The sequence below is a fragment of the Cervus canadensis genome, chromosome 21, assembly GCF_019320065.1.
Source record: "Cervus canadensis isolate Bull #8, Minnesota chromosome 21, ASM1932006v1, whole genome shotgun sequence".
In the NCBI taxonomy this organism is placed as follows: Eukaryota; Metazoa; Chordata; class Mammalia; order Artiodactyla; family Cervidae; genus Cervus; species Cervus canadensis.
Genome location: NC_057406.1, coordinates 24101541 through 24120667, shown reverse-complemented (window position 1 = coordinate 24120667; position 19127 = coordinate 24101541). Strand labels below are relative to the sequence as shown.

Below are 19127 nucleotides of genomic sequence, written 5' to 3'. Positions count from 1 at the left end.
TTGTATGCAAATAGGGCAAATGCAGTTCTCTGCCTCCGATTGGACGGGAGCTATCAGAGGGCGTGGTTCTCGCCAATGCGGCCGGCCACCTCTGAGACCCGGCATGTTGTGTCCAATAGGAAAGCGCGAGGTGCAGGCCTAGAGTTTCGCGCAGGGGTCCTGCCAAGCGTTAATATTTTATACATCGACGGAATGTTTGAGTGAGAGGTAATCCAACTCCGACGCGGAATGCAGGGCGGCCACGTGTGGGCGAAGGGCAAGGCTGGGCCCAAACCGTCGGCCTCTGCGCTACTCGTGGGTCGACTGCACAAAGGTGGTCGCGCCGAGCAGGTGAGCATCCCAATCCAAGACTGCCCGGCAGCGGTGCTCAAGCCCCGGGACGCGGGAATCCAGGAGTTAGCCGGCAGCAGTGCCGGGGCGCAGGCAGTACTGTTGCCCAGGAGAGAGAGGGTCTTGTGACCCGCTCGCACCCAGGAGATAAACCCTGGCTTCCTAAGTGAATGTCCTGTTCATAACGGCCCGGCCCAGGGCTGCGGGAAGGAGTGGGGCGGCGGGTTGGAATCTAGAGTTCGGTGAAAATGGTGTAGCGAGAGAGCTGTATAGTCGTGGAGTCCTACCCATTTGTCCTGCCCAGGAGACCGAGTAAGGAGGGCCGGTTTGCGGGCGTTTCCTGGGGTCAAAGGCGGGACTGAAGACAAGGACTCTCCACCTGCGTGCTGCCGGCAAGGGCGAGGCTGGAACCGTTGCTCGACTTCTGGCTCTGTCCTTCCTCTGTGTGATGGAAATTGGGAAGGGGCTTAGAACCGCAACAGGAAGTGTGATCCCATGCACCTTAACTAATCTCCCCTAACTCTGGCTTGTCTGCACACCGTGAAATCACTTAGTTTCCTGGACTGGTTGCGTGGAGTAGTTTCCCAGCCTTGACAGTGATGTACGTACATGTAGTTTTAAACCATATATATTTGAGATGTACTCTAGCCAGGAAAGCATTTCCCCTCTACCCGCAGCAGAGGCTGGCATCATACCGTTTAACGAATATCAGCCACTTTGGAACACATTGTATTCCATTTTTGCATTCGATTCTCCAGCAAATATATGAATTATTTATTATTAATTACCATTTTACAGACGAGGTAACGGATACAGGGGAAAAGTACTGGAATCAGGATTTGAACCCATAAGGTTCTTAACCCTTATGTGCCACTGCCGCTTCCAGGGAGCCCCCAGCCGCCATTTGTTGACACTTCACTTCTTAGTACTTTCTTCTCCATACTTATCTGTGGTGGTGGTTATGTATTAAATTTCTAGGAAGTGAGACAGTTCCAGAAGCTAATCGTTCTTTAGTTCAAGCGAAGAAAACCCCTGAGTTACCTAAAAAGAAGCATCAGGGTATGGCACACTTGAGTACGTTTATATTTGTTGACTGAGGGAATGCGTGAATTTTAATAGATAGGTAATGTACCTATTAAATTTAGTAAAATTAAACTAAATTAAATTAATCCCCAATTTAGTGTGAATAATATTATTGAGGATGAAGGTGGGACTGCAGTGGAGCATGAAAATAAGTATTAATATGGTAATTTAAAATATCTATTCCTTAAGTATTTAAATTACTTGGGATTATTTTTTGTTTATATTTTTGATGATGGCCTCAATATTTTTTGAACCTATCTAGTAGAACTTAATTTTCCGTTGTAGCACAGCTTATTGTTCATGTTTTATGTACTTTATAAAATAATACCAAATTATTTGAACATGAGAAGTCTTTGTTTCTGTTTGAGTCCCCGTGGTAGTATCCAGTCCTGAAGAAATGATTTTCCAAACCAAAAGGGGGTCACAAAATTTGAGAACACAAGTTATCTGAAATTAGAACTGAGATTTTCAGGAGTTAACTTCAGAAAATATAGAATGCATTACTACACGTGTTTGTTAAATAAAAAACTTAATTTAAAGCTCTTCTAAAATGCTTTTCTTGCAATGTAGAATAAAGTCCTGTTGAAATTAGATCCTGTAGCAAAGTCATCTCTTCTACTTTGAACATTTAATGCCTCTTTTATCCCAAGAACTGTTTTAACTTTTGAAGATTCAAAGATAAATAAGCCATCAGATCAGTTCAGTTCAGTTGCTCGGTTGTGTCTGACTCTTTGCAACCCCATGGACTGCAGCATGCCAGGCCTTGCTGTCCATCACCAACTCCCGGAATTTAATGAAATTCATGTCAAGCAGTGATGCCATCCAACTATCTCATCCTCTGTTGTCTCCTTCTCCTCTCGCCTTCAGTCTTTCCCAGCATCAAGGTCTTTTCAAATGAGTCAGTTCTTTGCATCGGGTGGCCAAAGTATTGAAGTTTCAGCATCAGTCCTTCCAATGAATATTAAGGACTGATCTCCTTTAGGATGGACTGGTTGGATCTCTGCAGTCCAAGGGACGGACTCTCAAGAGTCTTCTCCAACACCACAGTTCAAAAGCATCAATTCTTCGGCGCTCAGCTTTCTTCGCAGTCCAACTCTCACATCCATACATGACTACTGGAAAAACCATAGCCTTGAACAGACAGACCTTTGTTGGCAAAGTCATGTCTCTGCTTTTTAATATGCTATCTAGGTTGGTCAATATACAGTATACTTATATATATAATAGTAAAACTTCATTTAGATGCATCAATAAAGACATAAGTAAAGCGACAGTCCATGTTCCTGAATAAGAAGACTCAAAATGCTAAAGATGTCAAATACCCCAGATTGATCATGCTCATAAATGTTAACCTTTACATACACTATGCTCTAAAAATACTATGGAAAAAATTACTTTTTTTTAAGCAGAAGGATATATTACATGCCCTTCTAGCTTCTTTGTCTATGCCCTAAGATATCTTACATTCCATCCAAGTGTAATAATGGGAATGGAAAATAGAACAATGCAAGTTCTATACTGATGTGGAGAGAATATTAAAGTTGATTATAAACAATGAAAAAATGTCATGAGATAATAGTCATTGGAAGATTAATACTGAAAACTATAATAAACTGCCTTATAAGGCTTTGTGCTTTTCAAATTACTTGCAGTATCTACTTTTTCTTTTAATTCCTCAAGGTCTTTTAAAATTTTATTGAATTTTGACTGCACTCTTCTAGAACTGGAGATACAGAAATGAGTAAGACAACTCAATTCCTTGAATTACTACACTTAAATTCTAATAGGGGAGGCATATTAATTAACAAGATAGTATCAAATGATGATAACTTTCATAAAGTAATGTGAAATAACATAATAGAGAGTGACTACGGGAGAGACGTGTTCTTTAAACTGGTTAAGCACAACAGGTGTCTCCAGGAGGTGCCATTGAGTTGAAATCTGATAACAATAAAGAGACCAGTGGCAGAGAGTTCCCAGCTGGGGGAGCAGTTGATGCAAACATTCTTAAGTGAGAAGGCAGAGAAGAATAGGTGAGGGTACAAAAAAAAGATTAAAAAAAAAAAAAAAAAAGAATAGGTGAGGAGACCTACAACGTGATAAGATAACTACCATGTAAAGTAGTGATTCTCAAAGCATGGTCTGTAGACTCCTTGGGTGAAGGTCCTCAAGACACTTTAAAGGGTCAGCAGAATTAAACTATTTTCAGAAGAATAGTAACATGATATTTGCCTTTACAAATAGGTGAGAAAAGAGAAGCAAAAGGCAAGGGAGAAAGGGAAAAATATACCTAACTGAATGCAAAGTTCCAGAGAATAGCAAGGAGAGATAAGAAAGCTTTCTTACTTGAACAATGCAAAGAATAGAGGAATGGGAAAGACTACAGATCTCTTCAAGAAAATTGGAGATGTTAAGGAAACATTTCATGCAAAGATGGACATGATAAAGGACAAAAATGCTAAGGACCTAACAGAAGTAGGGGCATCCCGTGTGGCTCAGATGGTAAAGAAAGTGGAAAAGTGAAAGTCACTCAGTCGTGTCCGACTCTTTGTGACCCCCTGGACTATACAGTTCATGGAATTCTCCAGGCCAGAATACTGGAGTGGGTAGCCTTTCCCTTTCTCCAGGGGATCTTCCTAAACCAGGGATTGAACCTAGGTCTCTCTCAATGCAGACGGATTCTTTACCAGCTGAGCCACAAGGGAAGCTCCGGATGGTAAAGAATCTGCCTGCAATGCAGGAGACATTGGTTTGACCCTGGGTTGGGAAGATCCCCTGGAAAAGGGAATGGCTACCCATTCCAATATTTTTGCCTGGAATATTCCTTGGATAGAAGAGCCTGGCAGGCTACAGTCCATGAGGTTGCAAAGAGTCAGACATGACTGAGCGACTATGTGTGTATAACAGAAACAGAAGAGATTAAGAAAGAGGTGGCAAGAAAATACAGAAGTAGTATACAAAAAAAGGTCTTAATGACCTGGATAACCATGATGATGTGGTCAGTCACTCACCTAAAGCCAGACATTTTGGAGTGTGAAGGCAAGTGGGCCTTAGGAAACATCACTACAAAGCTAGTGGAGGTGATGGAGTTCCAGCTGACCTTTCTCAAATCCTAAAAGATGATGCTGTGAAAGTGCTGCACTCAATATTTCAGCAAATTTGGAAAACTCAGCAGTGGCCACAGAACTGGAAGAGGTCAGTTTTCATTCCATTCCCAAAGAAGGGCAGTCCCAAAGAATGTTGAGGATTTTTGCATCTATGTTCATCAGTGATATTGTTGTGTAGTTTTCTTTTTTTGTGTTTTCTTTCTCTGGTTTTGGTATCTCGGTCATGGTGGACTCATAGAATCAGTTTGGAAGTGTTCCTTCCTGTGCAGATTTTTGAAAGAGTTTTAGAAGGATAGACATTCAGTTCAGTTCAGTCGCTCAGTCGTGTCTGACTCTTTGCAACCCCACGGACTGCAGCATGCCAGGCCTCCCTGTCCATCACCAGCTCCCAGAGTTTACCCAAACTCGTGTCTATTGAGTTGGTGATGCCATCCAACCATCTCATCCTCTGTCGTCCCCTTCTCTTCCTGCCTTCAATCTTTCCCAGCATCAGGGTCTTTTCAAATGAGTCAGATCTTCAAATCAAGGTGGCCGAAGTATTGGAGTTTCAATCAGTCCTTCCAATGCACACTCAAGACTGATCTCCTTTAGGATGGACTGGTTGGATCTCCTTGCAGTCCAACGGACTCTCAAGAGTCTTCTCCAACACCACAGTTCAAAAGCATCAATTCTTCGTTGCTCAGCTTTGCTTATAGTCCAACTCTCACATCCATACATGACTACTGGAAAAACCATAGCCTTGACTAGATGGACCTTTGTTGGCAAAGTAATGTCTCTGCTTTTTAATATGCTGTCTAGGTTGGTTATACTTTCTTTCCAAGGAGTAAGCATCTTTTAATTTCATGGCTGCAGTCACCATCTGCAGTGATTTTGGAGTCCAAAAAAATAAAGTCAGCCACTGTTTCCACTGTTTCCCCATCTATTTGCCTTGAAGTGATGGGACTGGATGCCGTGATCTTAGTTTTTTGAATGTTGAGCTTTAAGCCAACTTTTTCACTCTCTTCTTTCACTTTCATCAGGAGACTCTTTAGTTCTTCACTTTCTGCCATAAGGGTGGTGTCATCTGCATATCTGAGGTTATTGATATTTCTCCCAGCAATCTTGATTCCAGCTTGTGCTTCATCCAGCCCAGCGTTTCTCTTGATGTATTCTGCATATAAGTTAACTAAGCAAGGTGACAATATACAGTCTTGACGAACTCCTTTCCCAATTTGGAACCAGTCTGTTGTTCCAGGTCCAGTTCTAACTGTTGCTTCCTGACCTGCATACAGGTTTCTCAAGAGGCAGGTCAGGTGGTCTGGTATTCCCATCTCTTTCAGAATTTTCCACAGTTTATTGTGATCCACACAGTCAAAGGCTTTGGCATAGTCAGTAAAGCAGAAATAGATGTTTTTCTGGAACTCTCTTGCTTTTTTGATGATCCAGCAGATGTTGGCAATTTGATCTCTGTTTCTTCTGCCTTTTCTAAAACCAGCTTGAACATCTGGAATTTCACGGTTCACATTTTGCTGAAGGATAGACATTAGCTCTTCTCTAAATGTTTGATAGAATTCTCCTGTGAAGCCATCTGGTCCTGGGCTTTTGTTTTTGGGGAGTTTTTTTAATTGCAGCTTCAATTTCAGTGCTTGTAATATGGTTGTTGATAATATCTATTTCTTCCTGATTCAGTCTTGGAAGATTAAACTTTTCTAAGAATCTGTCCATTTCTTCCAGGTTTTCTATTTTATTGCCATATAGTTGTTCGTAATAGTATCTTATAATCCTTTGTATCTCTGCATTGTCTGTTGTAACCTCTTCTTTTTCATTTCTAATTTTGTTGATTTGATTCTTCTCTGTTTTTTTCTGAATGAGTCTAGCTAAAGGCTTGTCGATTTTGTTTATATTCTCAAAGAACCAGCTTTTAGTTTTATTAATCTTTACTATTGTTTCTTTCATTTCTTTTTCATTTATCTCTGCTCTGATCTTTATGATTTCTTTCCTTCTACTAATTTTGGTTTTTTTTTTGTTCTCTTTTTCCAACTGTTTCAGGTGTAAAGTTAGGTTGTCTGTTCAATGTTTTTCTTGTTTCTTGAGGTAGGATTGTATTGCTCTAAACTTACCTCTTAGAACTGCTTTTGCTGCATTGCATAGGTTTTGAGTTGTGTTTTCATTGTCATTTGTTTCCAGAAATTTTTGATTTCCCTTTTGATTTCTTCAGTAACCTGTTGGTTATTTAGAAACTTGTTGTTTAATCTCCATATGTTTGTGTTTTTTGAAGTTTTTTTCTTGTAATTGATATCTAGTCTCATAGCGTTGTGGTCAGAGAAGATGCTTGATACTATTTCAATTTTGTTAAATTTACTGAGGTTTGATTTGTGACCCAGGATGTAGTCTATCCTGGAGAATGTTCCATGTGCACTTGAGAAGAAAGTATATTCTGCATTTGGATGGAATGTCCTGAGGATATCAATGAGATCTATCTCATCTAGTGTATCATTTAAGACTTGTGTTTCCTTATTAATTTTCTGTTTTGATGATCTTTCCATTGGTGTGAGTGAGTTGTTAAAGTCCCTACTGTTATTGTGTTACTGTCAATTTCTCCTTTCATGTCTGTTAGCATTTGTGTTATGTACTGAGGTGTTCCTATGTTGGGTACATAGATATTTACAATTGTTATGTCTTCCTCTTGGACTGATCCCTTGATCATTATGTAGCATCCTTCCTTATCTCTTGTAATCTTCTTTATTTTGAGGTCTATTTTGTCTGATACGAAGATTGCTACTCCAGCTTTCTTTTGCTTCCCATTTGCATGGAATATATTTTTCCGTTCTCTCACTGTCAGTCTATATGTGTCTTTAGGTCTGAAGTGGATTTCTTGTAGACAGCATATATATGGATCTTTTTTTTTTTAATCAATTCAGTCAGTCTGTGTCTTTTGGGTGGAACATTTAATCCATGTACATGTAAAGTAATTATTGATACACATACTGCCATTCTTATTGCCATTTTCTTAATTGGGGTTGATTTTGTAGATCTTTTTTCTTCTCTTGTATTTCTTGACTATATAAGTCCCTTTACCATTTGTTGTAAAGCTGGTTTAGTGGTACTGAATTCTCTTAACTTCTGCTTGCCTGAAATGCTTTTCATTTCTCCATCAATTTTGAATGAGATCCTTGCCAGGTACAGTAATCTTGGTTGTAGATTTTTCCCTTTCAGTACTTTGAATGTATCCTGCCATTCCCCTCTGGCCTGCAGAGTTTCTGCTGAAAGATCAGCTGTTAAGTGTATGGAGTTTCCCTTGTATGTTACTTGTTGCTTTTCCCTTGCCGCTTTTAGTGTTATTTCTTTGTGTTTAGTCTTTGTTAGTTTGAATAGTATGTGTCTTGGCATGTTTCTCCTTGGGTTTATCCTGTATGGGGCCTCTTTGCACCTCTTGGACTTGATCAACTATTTTCTTTTCCATGTTGGGGAAATTTTCAACTATAATCTCTTCAAAAATTTTCTCATACCCTTTCTTTTTCTCTTCCTCTTCTTCAGTTCAGTCGCTCAGTCGTGTCTGACTCTTTGCAACCCCATGACTCACAGCACGCCAGGCCTCCCTGTCCATCACCAACTCCTGGAGTTTACTCAAACTCATGTCCATCGAGTCAGTGATGCCATTGTTGGTGCACTTGATATTGTCCCAGAGGTCTCTGAGACTATCCTCAGTTCTTTTCATTCTTTTTACTTTTTTCTGCTCTTCAGAAGTTATTTCCACCATTGTATCTTCCAGCTCACTGATTCGTTCCTCTGCTTCGGGTATTCTACTAGTGGTTCTTTCTAGAGTATTTTTAACTTCAGTAACTGTGTTGTTTTTATGTTCATTCTTTGATTCTTCTAAGTCTTTAATTTATTCTTGCATTTTCTCCATTTCATTTTCAATTTTTAAATCATCTTTACTATCATTATTCTGAATTCTCTTTCATGTAGTTTGCCTATTTCCTGTTCATTTATTTTGACTTCTGTGTTTCTAGTTGATTCCTTCATTTGTACAGTATTTCTCTGCCTTTAAAAAAAATTTTTTTTAACTTATTGTGTTTGAGGTCTCCTTTTCCCAGGCTTCAAGGTTGAAATCTTTCTTCCATTTGGTTTCTGCCCTCCTAAGTTTAGTCCAGTGGTTTGTATAAGCTTCCTATAGGGTGAGATTTGTGCTGAGTGGTTTGTTTGTTTGTTTTTCCTCTGATGGGCAAGACTGAGGTGGTAATCCTGTCTGCCGATGATTTGGTTTGTATTTTTGTTTTGTTTGTTTTTTTGATGAGGCTTCCTGCACAGGCTGCTACTGGTGGTTGGGAGACGCTGGGTCTTGTATTCAAGTGGTTTCCTTTGTGTGAGTTCTCACTATTTGATGCTCCCTAAGGTTAGTTCTCTGGTGATCTAGGGTCTTGGAGTCAGTGCTCCCAGTCCAAAGGCTCAGGGCTTGACCTCTGGAACAAGCAAACCTTGACACTGGTAAGAGAAATTTTGCTAGAACTGTGCATGAACTGTCAAGGCCAAACATGGGCTGGCAATATGTAGAGTCCCTTGGACCATTTGGAAGGGACCTCTCAGGACCAAGAGGAGAGCTGTGCTGACTCTTCTGCAGCATCTCCTGGCAACCTTGATTCCAGCTTGTGAGTCATCCAGTCCAGCATTTCTCATGATGTACTCTGCCTGTGAGCTAAGTAAGCAGGGTGAAAGTATACAACCTTGTCCAACTCCTTTCCCAGTTTTGAACCAGGCTATTGTTCCATGCTTTTTGCATGTTCTGATTTAGGGATTGTTTTCTCTTCATCTGAGGATACCTTTTCTAGAAGTCTTCCACTTGAAAGAGGGAATTTGAAATTTATCTCAATTTTTGTCTACTTTGTCCTACTTTCTTCAACTTACAACCAAGCTGTGAAAATGTTGTTATTCCTAACCATCTCTCTTAACCATCCTTCTTTCAGGAGGAAACACATAGCCTGTTTTTTTTGTTGTTGTTGTTGTTTTTTAAGCTTCTAGTTCTTCTATAGTCATGCAGAAATTCTCCATCAGTAGCGCTGTATACCCTGAGTAACAACCATAAGCTGCAAAAGGAAATGGCAACCCACTCCAGTATTCTTGCCTGGAGAACCCCATGGACAGAGGAGCCTGGCAGGCTACAGTCTGTGGGATCGCAAACTTTGGACACGACTGAGTGACTAAGCATACATAGCAACCATACACAAGAAATCCGGTACCAGGAATTTCTTGATCCAACTTCCTGCATTTTTTCATGGTAAAGTTGTGACATAGCAGGACGCTATGGAGCCATCCAGGGACGGACCCCTTCCCCAGCTCCTCTGTGAAGTACCTAGCTAACAGTATCTGATGCATCTTTCCTGAGTTGTTTTACAGAAGCTAAAATCCCCACCAAGTGGAAGAAATGAACGATTTGATGACCATAAGCTGTCAGCCATAGTGGCGCCTGAGCCTTGATGGTGTTAACCCCTGTGACACTTCACCGTCATCTCATCACCAACCAGTCAGAGAACTTCAGGAACTGGTCACATACCCTGGGACTCCGCTGCCTCACTTGGTCTTTAAGAATGCCTCCCTGAGACCCATTGGGAATCTGGGTTTTTAGAGCCTTAGCTGTCCCAGACTCTGTGTCTGGTGCCTGCAATAAAAACTGCACTTTCCTTCATCACAACCCAGTCAGTTGGCCTTATGTGGGGTGGGGCGGGGGGGTGGGCGTGGACCCAAGTTTGGTTCAATCTAGCAAAATCCAAACCTCCGGCATCATTACCATTCCTGCTGATTTCACGTTTGTGTTTCAGACTGCCCATGGAGCTTGCTCTTGAAATTTATGCCAGAAATTCTTACTCGTCCCTACGTTCACATCCTCACATGACTATATTTTCTTCCCTGACAGATTTACAGTTTTGTACTCCGTTTTGTTGGCTCTTGGCCTCCCTTTCTCTGACAAACACCTTAATTTAAATACTCTCCTATTTCACAGGGATGTTATACGTGCCAGCTGTAAATGGGTTTGGTTTCTTTCTCACAGTCTATTTTTACATCCTTACTTATCAGGGACAGTCTATCACTGTCTAGATCTCAAAAGTCTATAAAGGTGTTTGAGACCTAAAAGAAAGAAGTCTTGGCTCCAAATACAAAAAACAAAAAAAAAAAACTGGTATATTATTCCAACTTGTCGTTTAATTGCTAATTTGTGTCTGACCTTGTGCGACCCCATGGACTATAGCACATGCCAGGCTCCTCTGTCCTCCCCTATCTCCCAGAGTTTGCTCAAATCCACAGCAAAACTGTAAGACGCCTTTCAGTTTTTTACAGACTTTTTTTTTTAAACAAATGTATTAAATGTAGCCATGTCTGACACATTTGATATGATATGTCTTTAGGAAACCAGTTTCTTCAATCTTGAAGGATTAATAAGTTTTCTCCCCTTGACCTTCTTATCCATTTCCATCTAATCCTATTTCACCAGGCATTTGCTCCTTCCTCAAATAATTTTGCCAAGTTTTAAACATTCAACAGATTCGCTTTTCCTAATCTCATACATAACGTGAAAAGGAATATCTGCCATTCTGCATTTCAGAGTTTCTATTCTTTCTCTCAAATATATCCTGCTAATGCAGTGTAAATATATTTCAACTAATAAAAAAGTTTATCTAAATAAACATAGTTTAAACTTTCATTCCTGTGGTAGATTCCAAATATTTGTTTTCGGGATAATGTTTTAATCACATCTAGTTACACAGTTATTTCTTGAATACCACTGAAATTTCTTTCCATTACCACTCTTTTCTAATAAAGTGAAGTTGTCATATATGTAGTTTTCTCAATCCAATTAATTTTAGTTAAAATTAGAGAAGATACACCTACTATACACAAAAATAGCACAAAGGAAGAAGCAGTTGATCCTGCCATTTAGAGAATGGCAACCAGGAATAACAATCACTAACTAGGTTACCCTCTGAGCCAACAGGGAGACCCAAGAATACTGGAGTGGGTAGCCTATCCCGTCTCCAGGGAACCTTGCCAACCCAGGAATTGAACTGGGGTCCCCTCCATTGCAGGCAGATTCTTGACCAGCTGAGCCACCAGGGAAGCCAGCTAGGTGCCAGGAACTTTATAACATCATTTTCTGCTTTAATTAAACCACACTTCCCCATACAAGAATCTGCAAAGTTCACAATAACAGTAGTTACTAGAAACTTAACAGAATAGTTAGTAGAAACTTAATTTTCATTTGTTGGAGCTCTCATGAGTATTTCTAGAACCTGCCAGGCATGTCCTGAATATTGTCCAGTAGGTCTATCTGTCCTATGGACACGAGGGTCTGCAGCGGATTCTGCCCCCTGGTGGCTGCAGTCTGCTCATGCGCTGAAGTCCCCCAGTGGGTGCAGCCACAGCTCCCATAGCCCCAGGCACTCGCCGAGGACTCTCAAAGCTCCAAAACAGGCTGCCAACTTTTGATCAAGTGAACATCATTGCTCTGCTTTGTGTGAGGGGAGGGGGCCTGTTAGAGAGCCCCTGGGCAGTTATATCTGTGACTTAGTATTCTCCTGAGCTGTATATCAGGTGGTTCTAGTTTTTTATTCCAGGTCTTTTTCTCTTTAAAACTAAGGTCTGCGTGTATGGACTGGATTGGAGATGGGCTTGAATAATCTGGCTACTATTGTTTGGCTGTTTCCCTGAGAATGAATCACTTATGGTGTGACTGTTGAACTCCAGGTGAGTGAATATTGTCTGGACAAATCCCATCCATCACCTGGCACACCTACCCACGTCCAGGTGCCAGCAAGGGTCACAGCTCAGGCTTCTTGGCTAGAATAGAAATTAAATTTATCTTATAATAAAACTGAAAATCAGCAAATGTAGATAATCTGCCCACGTTCATATGCTTAACAAAGGCATGAGACATGATTCAAATCCAGCTTCAAGTTTTGTGGGTTTGGGTTTTTTTGTTTAAGAATATCAGACTGCCTCCTGGGACTCAAAGAAGCTCTTCTTTACCTCTAGATACACAATTCTGTTGTTTAAATGCTTGCCGGACATTTCCTACTACCTAGAGAAGCATTAGTAAACAAAACTGGCAATTACTCTATTTGTAAGAAGTTTACACTTCAAGGAACTCATCAGTTTTTTTTTTTTTTCTTCTTTCCCAAGCTATTATTTTAACCCATATAATTATGAGGAAGTAATTCTTCAGCTGCCCTCAGAGGGAGTAGGGCGTGGGTAGGGGTGGGGAAGAGTAACCTCTGACTTCTCTACAGGAGAATACAGAGTTCCTTTTTCAGAGTTGACTTGTCAACCCAATATCCACTCTTTGGCAGCCTAGGGTCTGTTTCCTTCCATGTGTTGGAGATAAGAGAAAACAAACAAAGTTATTTCCAGAGCACGGGGATCTTTATGACAGCTGAAATGCATTACTGCCATCTCCAACGCATATTTCCCTTAGTATGTAAACATAGCCACCTGGACCCAGGAGGTAATGCAAGAGTCGCTGGGAAACTGAACAGAATTCCGGCTGCCCCTGCAAATATATAACAGTCATCTACTCCAGCCTTTCCCGAGCACATTTGACTGTACAAAATGGGCTGGGGAAGGAGGGAGAAGAAGACTGTGTGCGAGGTCGCCTCAGTCGTGTCCGACTCTTTGTGACCCTGTGGACTGTAGCCCGCCAGGCTCCTCTGTCCATGGGATTCTCCAGGCAAGAAGATCGGAGTGGGTTGCCATGCTGTCCTCCAGGAGATCTTCCTGACCCAGGGATGGAACTAGCATCTCTTATGTCTACCTGCATTGGCAGGTGGGCTCTTTACCACTAGCACCACCTGGGAAGCCCCGAGGAAAACATTTCTCAAGGATTAAATAGAGTTTCTTTTGGAATGGGAACCAGGAAAAGAAACAGACTTGTCAACCTGAAGTGCCCAGGCACTGGTGCTGAATTTAGCTATTCAGCCCTAGTGTACAGTAGTGATTCGAGTGTCAGTTGGGTTACCCGACCTGGAGATCTACAGAAGATGACTTTGACTCTCATCTCATCCTTGTAGAAAGTCCAAAACCACTCCCCAGTATTTCATCAAGCCCTGAAGACTTAAACCACCATGATCATCTCTGACTTGAGACTGGGCTGCTTCTGAGAATCACCTAGTCATCCCATTCCTGTTCTTGCGTCATCCATCTAGACACAGATGTGAGCCCTTGTCCGTAATTCCCACAGGTTAGGCAAGTGGTGTCTGCCACAGACTTGACTGAAGTTGGGAAGAGTTACCCAGTGGGCTTGCCTGGTGGCTCAGATGGTAAAGAATCTGCCTACAACGTGGGATACCTGAGTTCAATCCCTGGGTTGGGAAGATCCCCTGGAGGAGGGCATGGCAAACCACTCCAGTATTCTTGCCTGGAAAATCCCACGGACAGAGGAGCCTGGCAGGCTACAGCCCGTGGGGTCCCAAAGAGTCAGACATAACTGAGGAACTTTCACCCAGTTTTATCAGTTTTAAACTCCCGCTAGGGAATTTAATGTAATTAAATGGAATTTGTGTAACTCCAATGCTGAGATGGTTTAGGGAGCTCGATAAATAATCTATTGTATGGATGGAGTTAGGCATCTTTTCCTTAAGGAAAAGACAAGCAACCTGCATCCTCTTATGTATTTTATATATCCTTGTTCTCAAGAGTCTTTAGTCCCCATCACGTTGGCCATTTCTTTCTATTGAGTTGACCAGAAATTTTGTTCAGATTTTTCTGTACAGTGTTACTTAAAACACAAACGAACTTTTTGACCAACCCAATACATAACTCCCATTTCTTTCCTTTTATCTCTTTCCATCTCTCCTCCTCATTCCCTTGTTCCTGGGTTAGCCCTGGGAACTTCACATTTCCTCATTTTATTATATCAAGCAGTTTATGTTTCTCTGTGCCTAACTCAGAAGGTTTGCATAACCAAAGACACTTAAGTGAAAATGTTAGTCTCTCTATTGTGTCCGACTCTTTGCGATCCCATGGACTGTAGCCTGTCAAGCTCCTCTGTCCATGGAACTCTCTGGGCAAGAGTACTGGAGTGGGTTGCCATTCACTTCTCCCAGGGATCTTCCGAAACCAGGGACCAAACCCAGGTCTCCTGCGTTGCAGGCAGACCCTTTACCATCTGAGCCACCTTAACTCTTGAATGTTCAACAAAACCGTGTAGACTTTTAGTTACCCGAACCCATCTGGCATCATGTTATCCTGTGTGAATAGGACCAGTAAGTATTTCCTCCACAGGGAAAGACAGTAAAGTAGAAATCATTTAAAATATTTTATTTAGACCTTAAAAGTTGTTTTTTTAAAATCTCAAAATATGTTCATGTTTATTTATTCTCCCACTGGTTGATATTAGGCCAGGTAATTTTCTTTGAACATTAGTCCTTAGATTGAACCTTTGTATCAGCTTTCTTTTTTTAATTAAAGTATAGTTGCTTTGCAGAAAAGTGATTCAGTTGTGTCTGTGAATACATATATATATATTCTTTTTCAGATTCCTTTCCATTATGTTATTGTAAGATATTGAATATAGTTCCTTGTACTATACAGTAGGTCCTTGTTTTATTTCATATATAATAGTATGTATCTGTTAATCTCAAATTCCCCATTTTTCCCTCCCTGCTATATCAGATTTCTTAAGTAAAATGCATCTCATATTAATACTAATACTGCTTGGGTGTTACATGTTTTAAGGTAACTGACAAGCTCTCCAAGGACAAAGTTTTTGTTAGGTTTCTTTGTATTTTCCAGTGTTTTATAGCAGTTTTTCCACAGCTGTTTTCTCAGTAATTTGTCTTCGTTTAAAATTTTCAACAGTTTTTAAATTATTTTATCAGGTTTGTTGTTGTTATTGAGTCAATAGGTCACGTCCCACTCTTTTGCAATCCCATGGACTGTAACCTGCCAGGCTGCTCTGTCCATGGGATTTCCCAGGCAACAGTACTGGAGTCGGTTGCCATTTCCTACTCCAGGCGATCTTCCTGACCCAGTAATCGAACCCGTGTCTCCTGCATTGGCAGGTGGAGTCTTTATCATTTTGGCAAATTTGGGCACAAACAGAACGGACCCTTGGTAAACAAATGACTTGATTGGAGGAAGTGGAAGTACACACGTCCAGTGGCTGCAGGCATTCAGAGTGTATTTCAGCTAATCTGGTGAGTCTGTTAAATCATAGGTTCAGAAATGCTCTCATGTACAACATGATGAGCTCACACTGCTGTATGATGTACAGGAAGGCTGTTAAGAGAGTAAATTCGAAGGGTTCTCGTCACGAGGAGAATGTTTTCATTTTTTTCCTCTCTTCATTGTCTGTATATGACAAGATGCATATTAGTTGAACCTATTATAATCATTTCACAACATACATAAAGCAAACCTTCATGCTGTATGCCTTAAACTTACATAGTGATGTATGTGAATTATTTCTCAATGACACTGGAAAAAAGAGAAGTACTTTACTATAGCCAGTTTTCCTCAACAAGTTCAAATCAGGATGTCTACTTTTGTGCTCATTTTAAAAAAAGCTTTCATGTTTTAATTCCATCAGTTACATTAGTTCGTAAAATCCCTTTTGAACAACTCACTTTTGCATCTCCACTGAAATAAGGGACAGAGAGAGCCTAGGACTGCTACGGAATGTAGAGATGCTGAGGGTTCCAGTAGTGAGCAGGGGATCTTAATGGGAAACATACAGAAGAGACCCATTGTCAGAAATGAAAGAGTGGGACATGCAGGTGATCTGCTCAGCTGCTCCTTCCCACGTGAAATAGTTTCCCTTTTTTTTTTTTCTCATATCTTTAGGGCTTTTGTGTTCTATTGTAAAGTGCATCTCATAAATCTGCCAACTTGGTGTTCAATATTTGCTTATGACCCTTGAAACTTTCCCAGTAGAACCTCCCTCCCTTTAATCATGATCTGCATGCTAGTAGTTTTGCACCATAAAGAAGACACATGATTTTTACCTTAAAGGATCCAGGAAGGAATGTTATCTTGTTCCTTCCATTTTGAAAATGTTTTCCTGGTTTCATGCTCTAATGAGAGGATTCCCAGAACTGCATCTGCCTTTTGTCTTCACACCTGAATTAAAAGCACTTGACCGTTACTACTTCCTCCATCCCTCAACATGGCTTTTTTTTCATATTTGCAATTTGTGGATGAAATAGAAAAAAACCAGTCTACTTTTTCCCCTACCCCAGGAAATGGAAATAGCAACATATCAACAGTTAGACAACCAGGTTTGAGTCCACGCTTGGCCACCCAATGTGCAGGACGTAAAATTGTTACCTGCAGCAAAGGTTAATCAGCCTTGTGATGGCCATGTGCCTCTCTGCAGCCTGGTGGTCCATTCCTCCTGATGTCCACTAGAAGTCTCCAGGGGTACCTCCTCCTGACCACTGTCAGTCACTCGTTACCACCTACTCCACCCACCTTATAAAACAACCCTAGTGCCTTCTGAATCAAAGCTGAATCCTCTGAAGTCTGAGCATCTGCCATCCTCCCTCCAGGAGACACTAGGATTGAACCCCCCTTATTCCATATCAGTCATCCCCTCAAACATGGACACTTGGTGTTGCGTCTTAACTTTTATGTATTTAGTTATTTTTGGCTGCACTGGGTCTTCGTTGCTGCATGCAGGCTTCCTCTAGTTGTAGCAAGTGGGGACTTCTCACTGCAGTGGCCTCTCTTGTTATAGAGCACGGGCTCCAAGCACTCGGGCTTCAGTACTTGCGGCACGTGGGCTCAGATGCGGGATCTTCCAGGACCAGGAAGTCCCTTGCATTGCAAGGCAGACTCTTAACCACTGGACCACCAGGGAAACCCTGGTGTCCTACCTTCCCTAGCATTTTATCATCCCCATATTGCTACACCATAATCAATAAATGCCCCAATACCCTTTATTGCTTCATAAACTCTTCTGTACCCCTCCAGGCTAGATTGAGAGGAGGAGTAATGTGTTAGGAAAGGGGCGCAGAGTGGTACAAAGACTCTAGTAATGGTTTACAGGCTATCCTGTATATAAGTGAGTGTTCATTTTATTTTTCTTTTAATTGGTGTATGTTCATTGCAGCTATGCCTTTACATCTATGATCTACCTCATAATTTAAAATTTAAAAAAATAAAACCTACCTCTGTTCCCTTGAGGCCTGTATCATCAAGCCACAACACACACTATCCCTTTTTGTCAACCACTGTCAGTTACTGAAGTCCTCGTTGCTCTCCCTCGAGGATTCCTCTCCAGTAAGGGCCTACCATCAATCTGGTTGATTTTCATACCCAGGAGGTGACTGTCTAACAGACTGGACTCTGAGTTCCTTCAGCTCCTCTGTTTAGAGACATTTTCCCGCCCCTGCTCTCAGCCACCTTGAACTGCTCACATCAGTCATGCAGAAAGCCTGCCCTTTAATGTAGAAATCTGCCCTTTAATGGCAGACTGTACCCTTCCAGATGTTTGTTTCAATTGTCCCCTTTCTACCTGTTCTGCCTCACTACTGTTCCCTTCAAGCCCCTACTCTCTCTCTCTTTTCTTTCTTGGCTTTGCCTTATGGCATGCAGGATCTTAGTTCCCTGACCAAGAACTGAGCCCTCCCTCCCTGTAGAGAAAGCCCTGATCCTAACCACTGGATCACCAGGGAATTCCCTCAAGCCTTTTCTTTATGGCTTTCCCTCACTCCCCTCCTGCATGCACTTCATTCTTTAAATTCAGTTTAGATCTTGTAGTCCATCTCCCCACTATTTCAACTTTCTTCTTTTTTTTAATCCATTTGTTCTTTCATCGCACTTACCTAGAAAACCTCCAGACCCAAGTAAGCCCCGCCATTCACTTTGCTGTATGTACCTGTTCTAGAGCACCTCAGCTTGGCTGGAGAAAATCATAAAACCAGGCAGAGTAGGACCACCATAGATTTGGTCACTCATCTCCTGGTCTGCCTACTCAACCACCGCCAGACAACCTTAGGGCACACCTCTTATCAGTTCCCTCTCTCTCATCACGGTAACTTTTCGAGTCCCTCCCTCCTCAAACCTCGGACTAGCCCAGCTCTGCTTTCATTCTCAGCCGATGACTCACCTCCTTTAGAATTATTAAACAATCTTACATAAACAATCTCATCTTCCAGGCACAAATCTAGAAATATGCTTGTATATATGAATCTAATCAGAGCCCCGCCGCGTCTTCCTCATTACACACCCTTCTGTGTTCCCCATTCCTACCTTTAGGGAAAAAAAACCTTAGTTTCCCTGGCCTGTTTCAGAAAACAGACTCAAGCAGCTAATCATTGAAGAAAGGGCAAAAGTGGGACCCAAGAAGAGTCAGTCAAGCAAGGAAGGTGATAACAACCTGAATAATAAGTAAAACTGAAGCATGGGGTCATAAAGTCTTAGTTCTTCTCGAGAAAAACATATAACAGTGTCTGACACACGTCCTTAAGTTATTTCGTAGAGAAACCAGACCCCCCTCCCCTGCCTTAAGTAGAAACTGCTGACCCTAAACACTTAGACCCTAGCCTGGTTGGAGCTGGAAAATGCATGATTGAGATTCCTGAAACGCCACCCTGTCACCTCACCTTCTACCCGTCAGAAAAGTGTCCATGAGCTGATCAC

The 19127-nt window shown here is 41.5% G+C and overlaps 1 protein-coding gene across 4 annotated transcripts in view; it reads left to right on the top strand.

Moving 5' to 3' along the window:
• Nucleotides 1–5: 5 nt before the first annotated feature.
• GUCY2C (guanylate cyclase 2C) overlaps nt 6–19127 on the top strand; it is an 85202-nt gene continuing 66080 nt past the window's right edge. The window contains exons 1-3 of one of the 4 annotated variants that reach the window (XM_043441241.1): nt 6–330; nt 12130–12236; nt 15548–15682. The gene's annotated coding sequence lies outside the window, so the exon portion shown is untranslated. The remainder of the gene's footprint in view (nt 331–12129; nt 12237–15547; nt 15683–19127) is intronic. The other 3 variants (XM_043441243.1, XM_043441242.1, XM_043441244.1) reach the window with 3 other exon arrangements.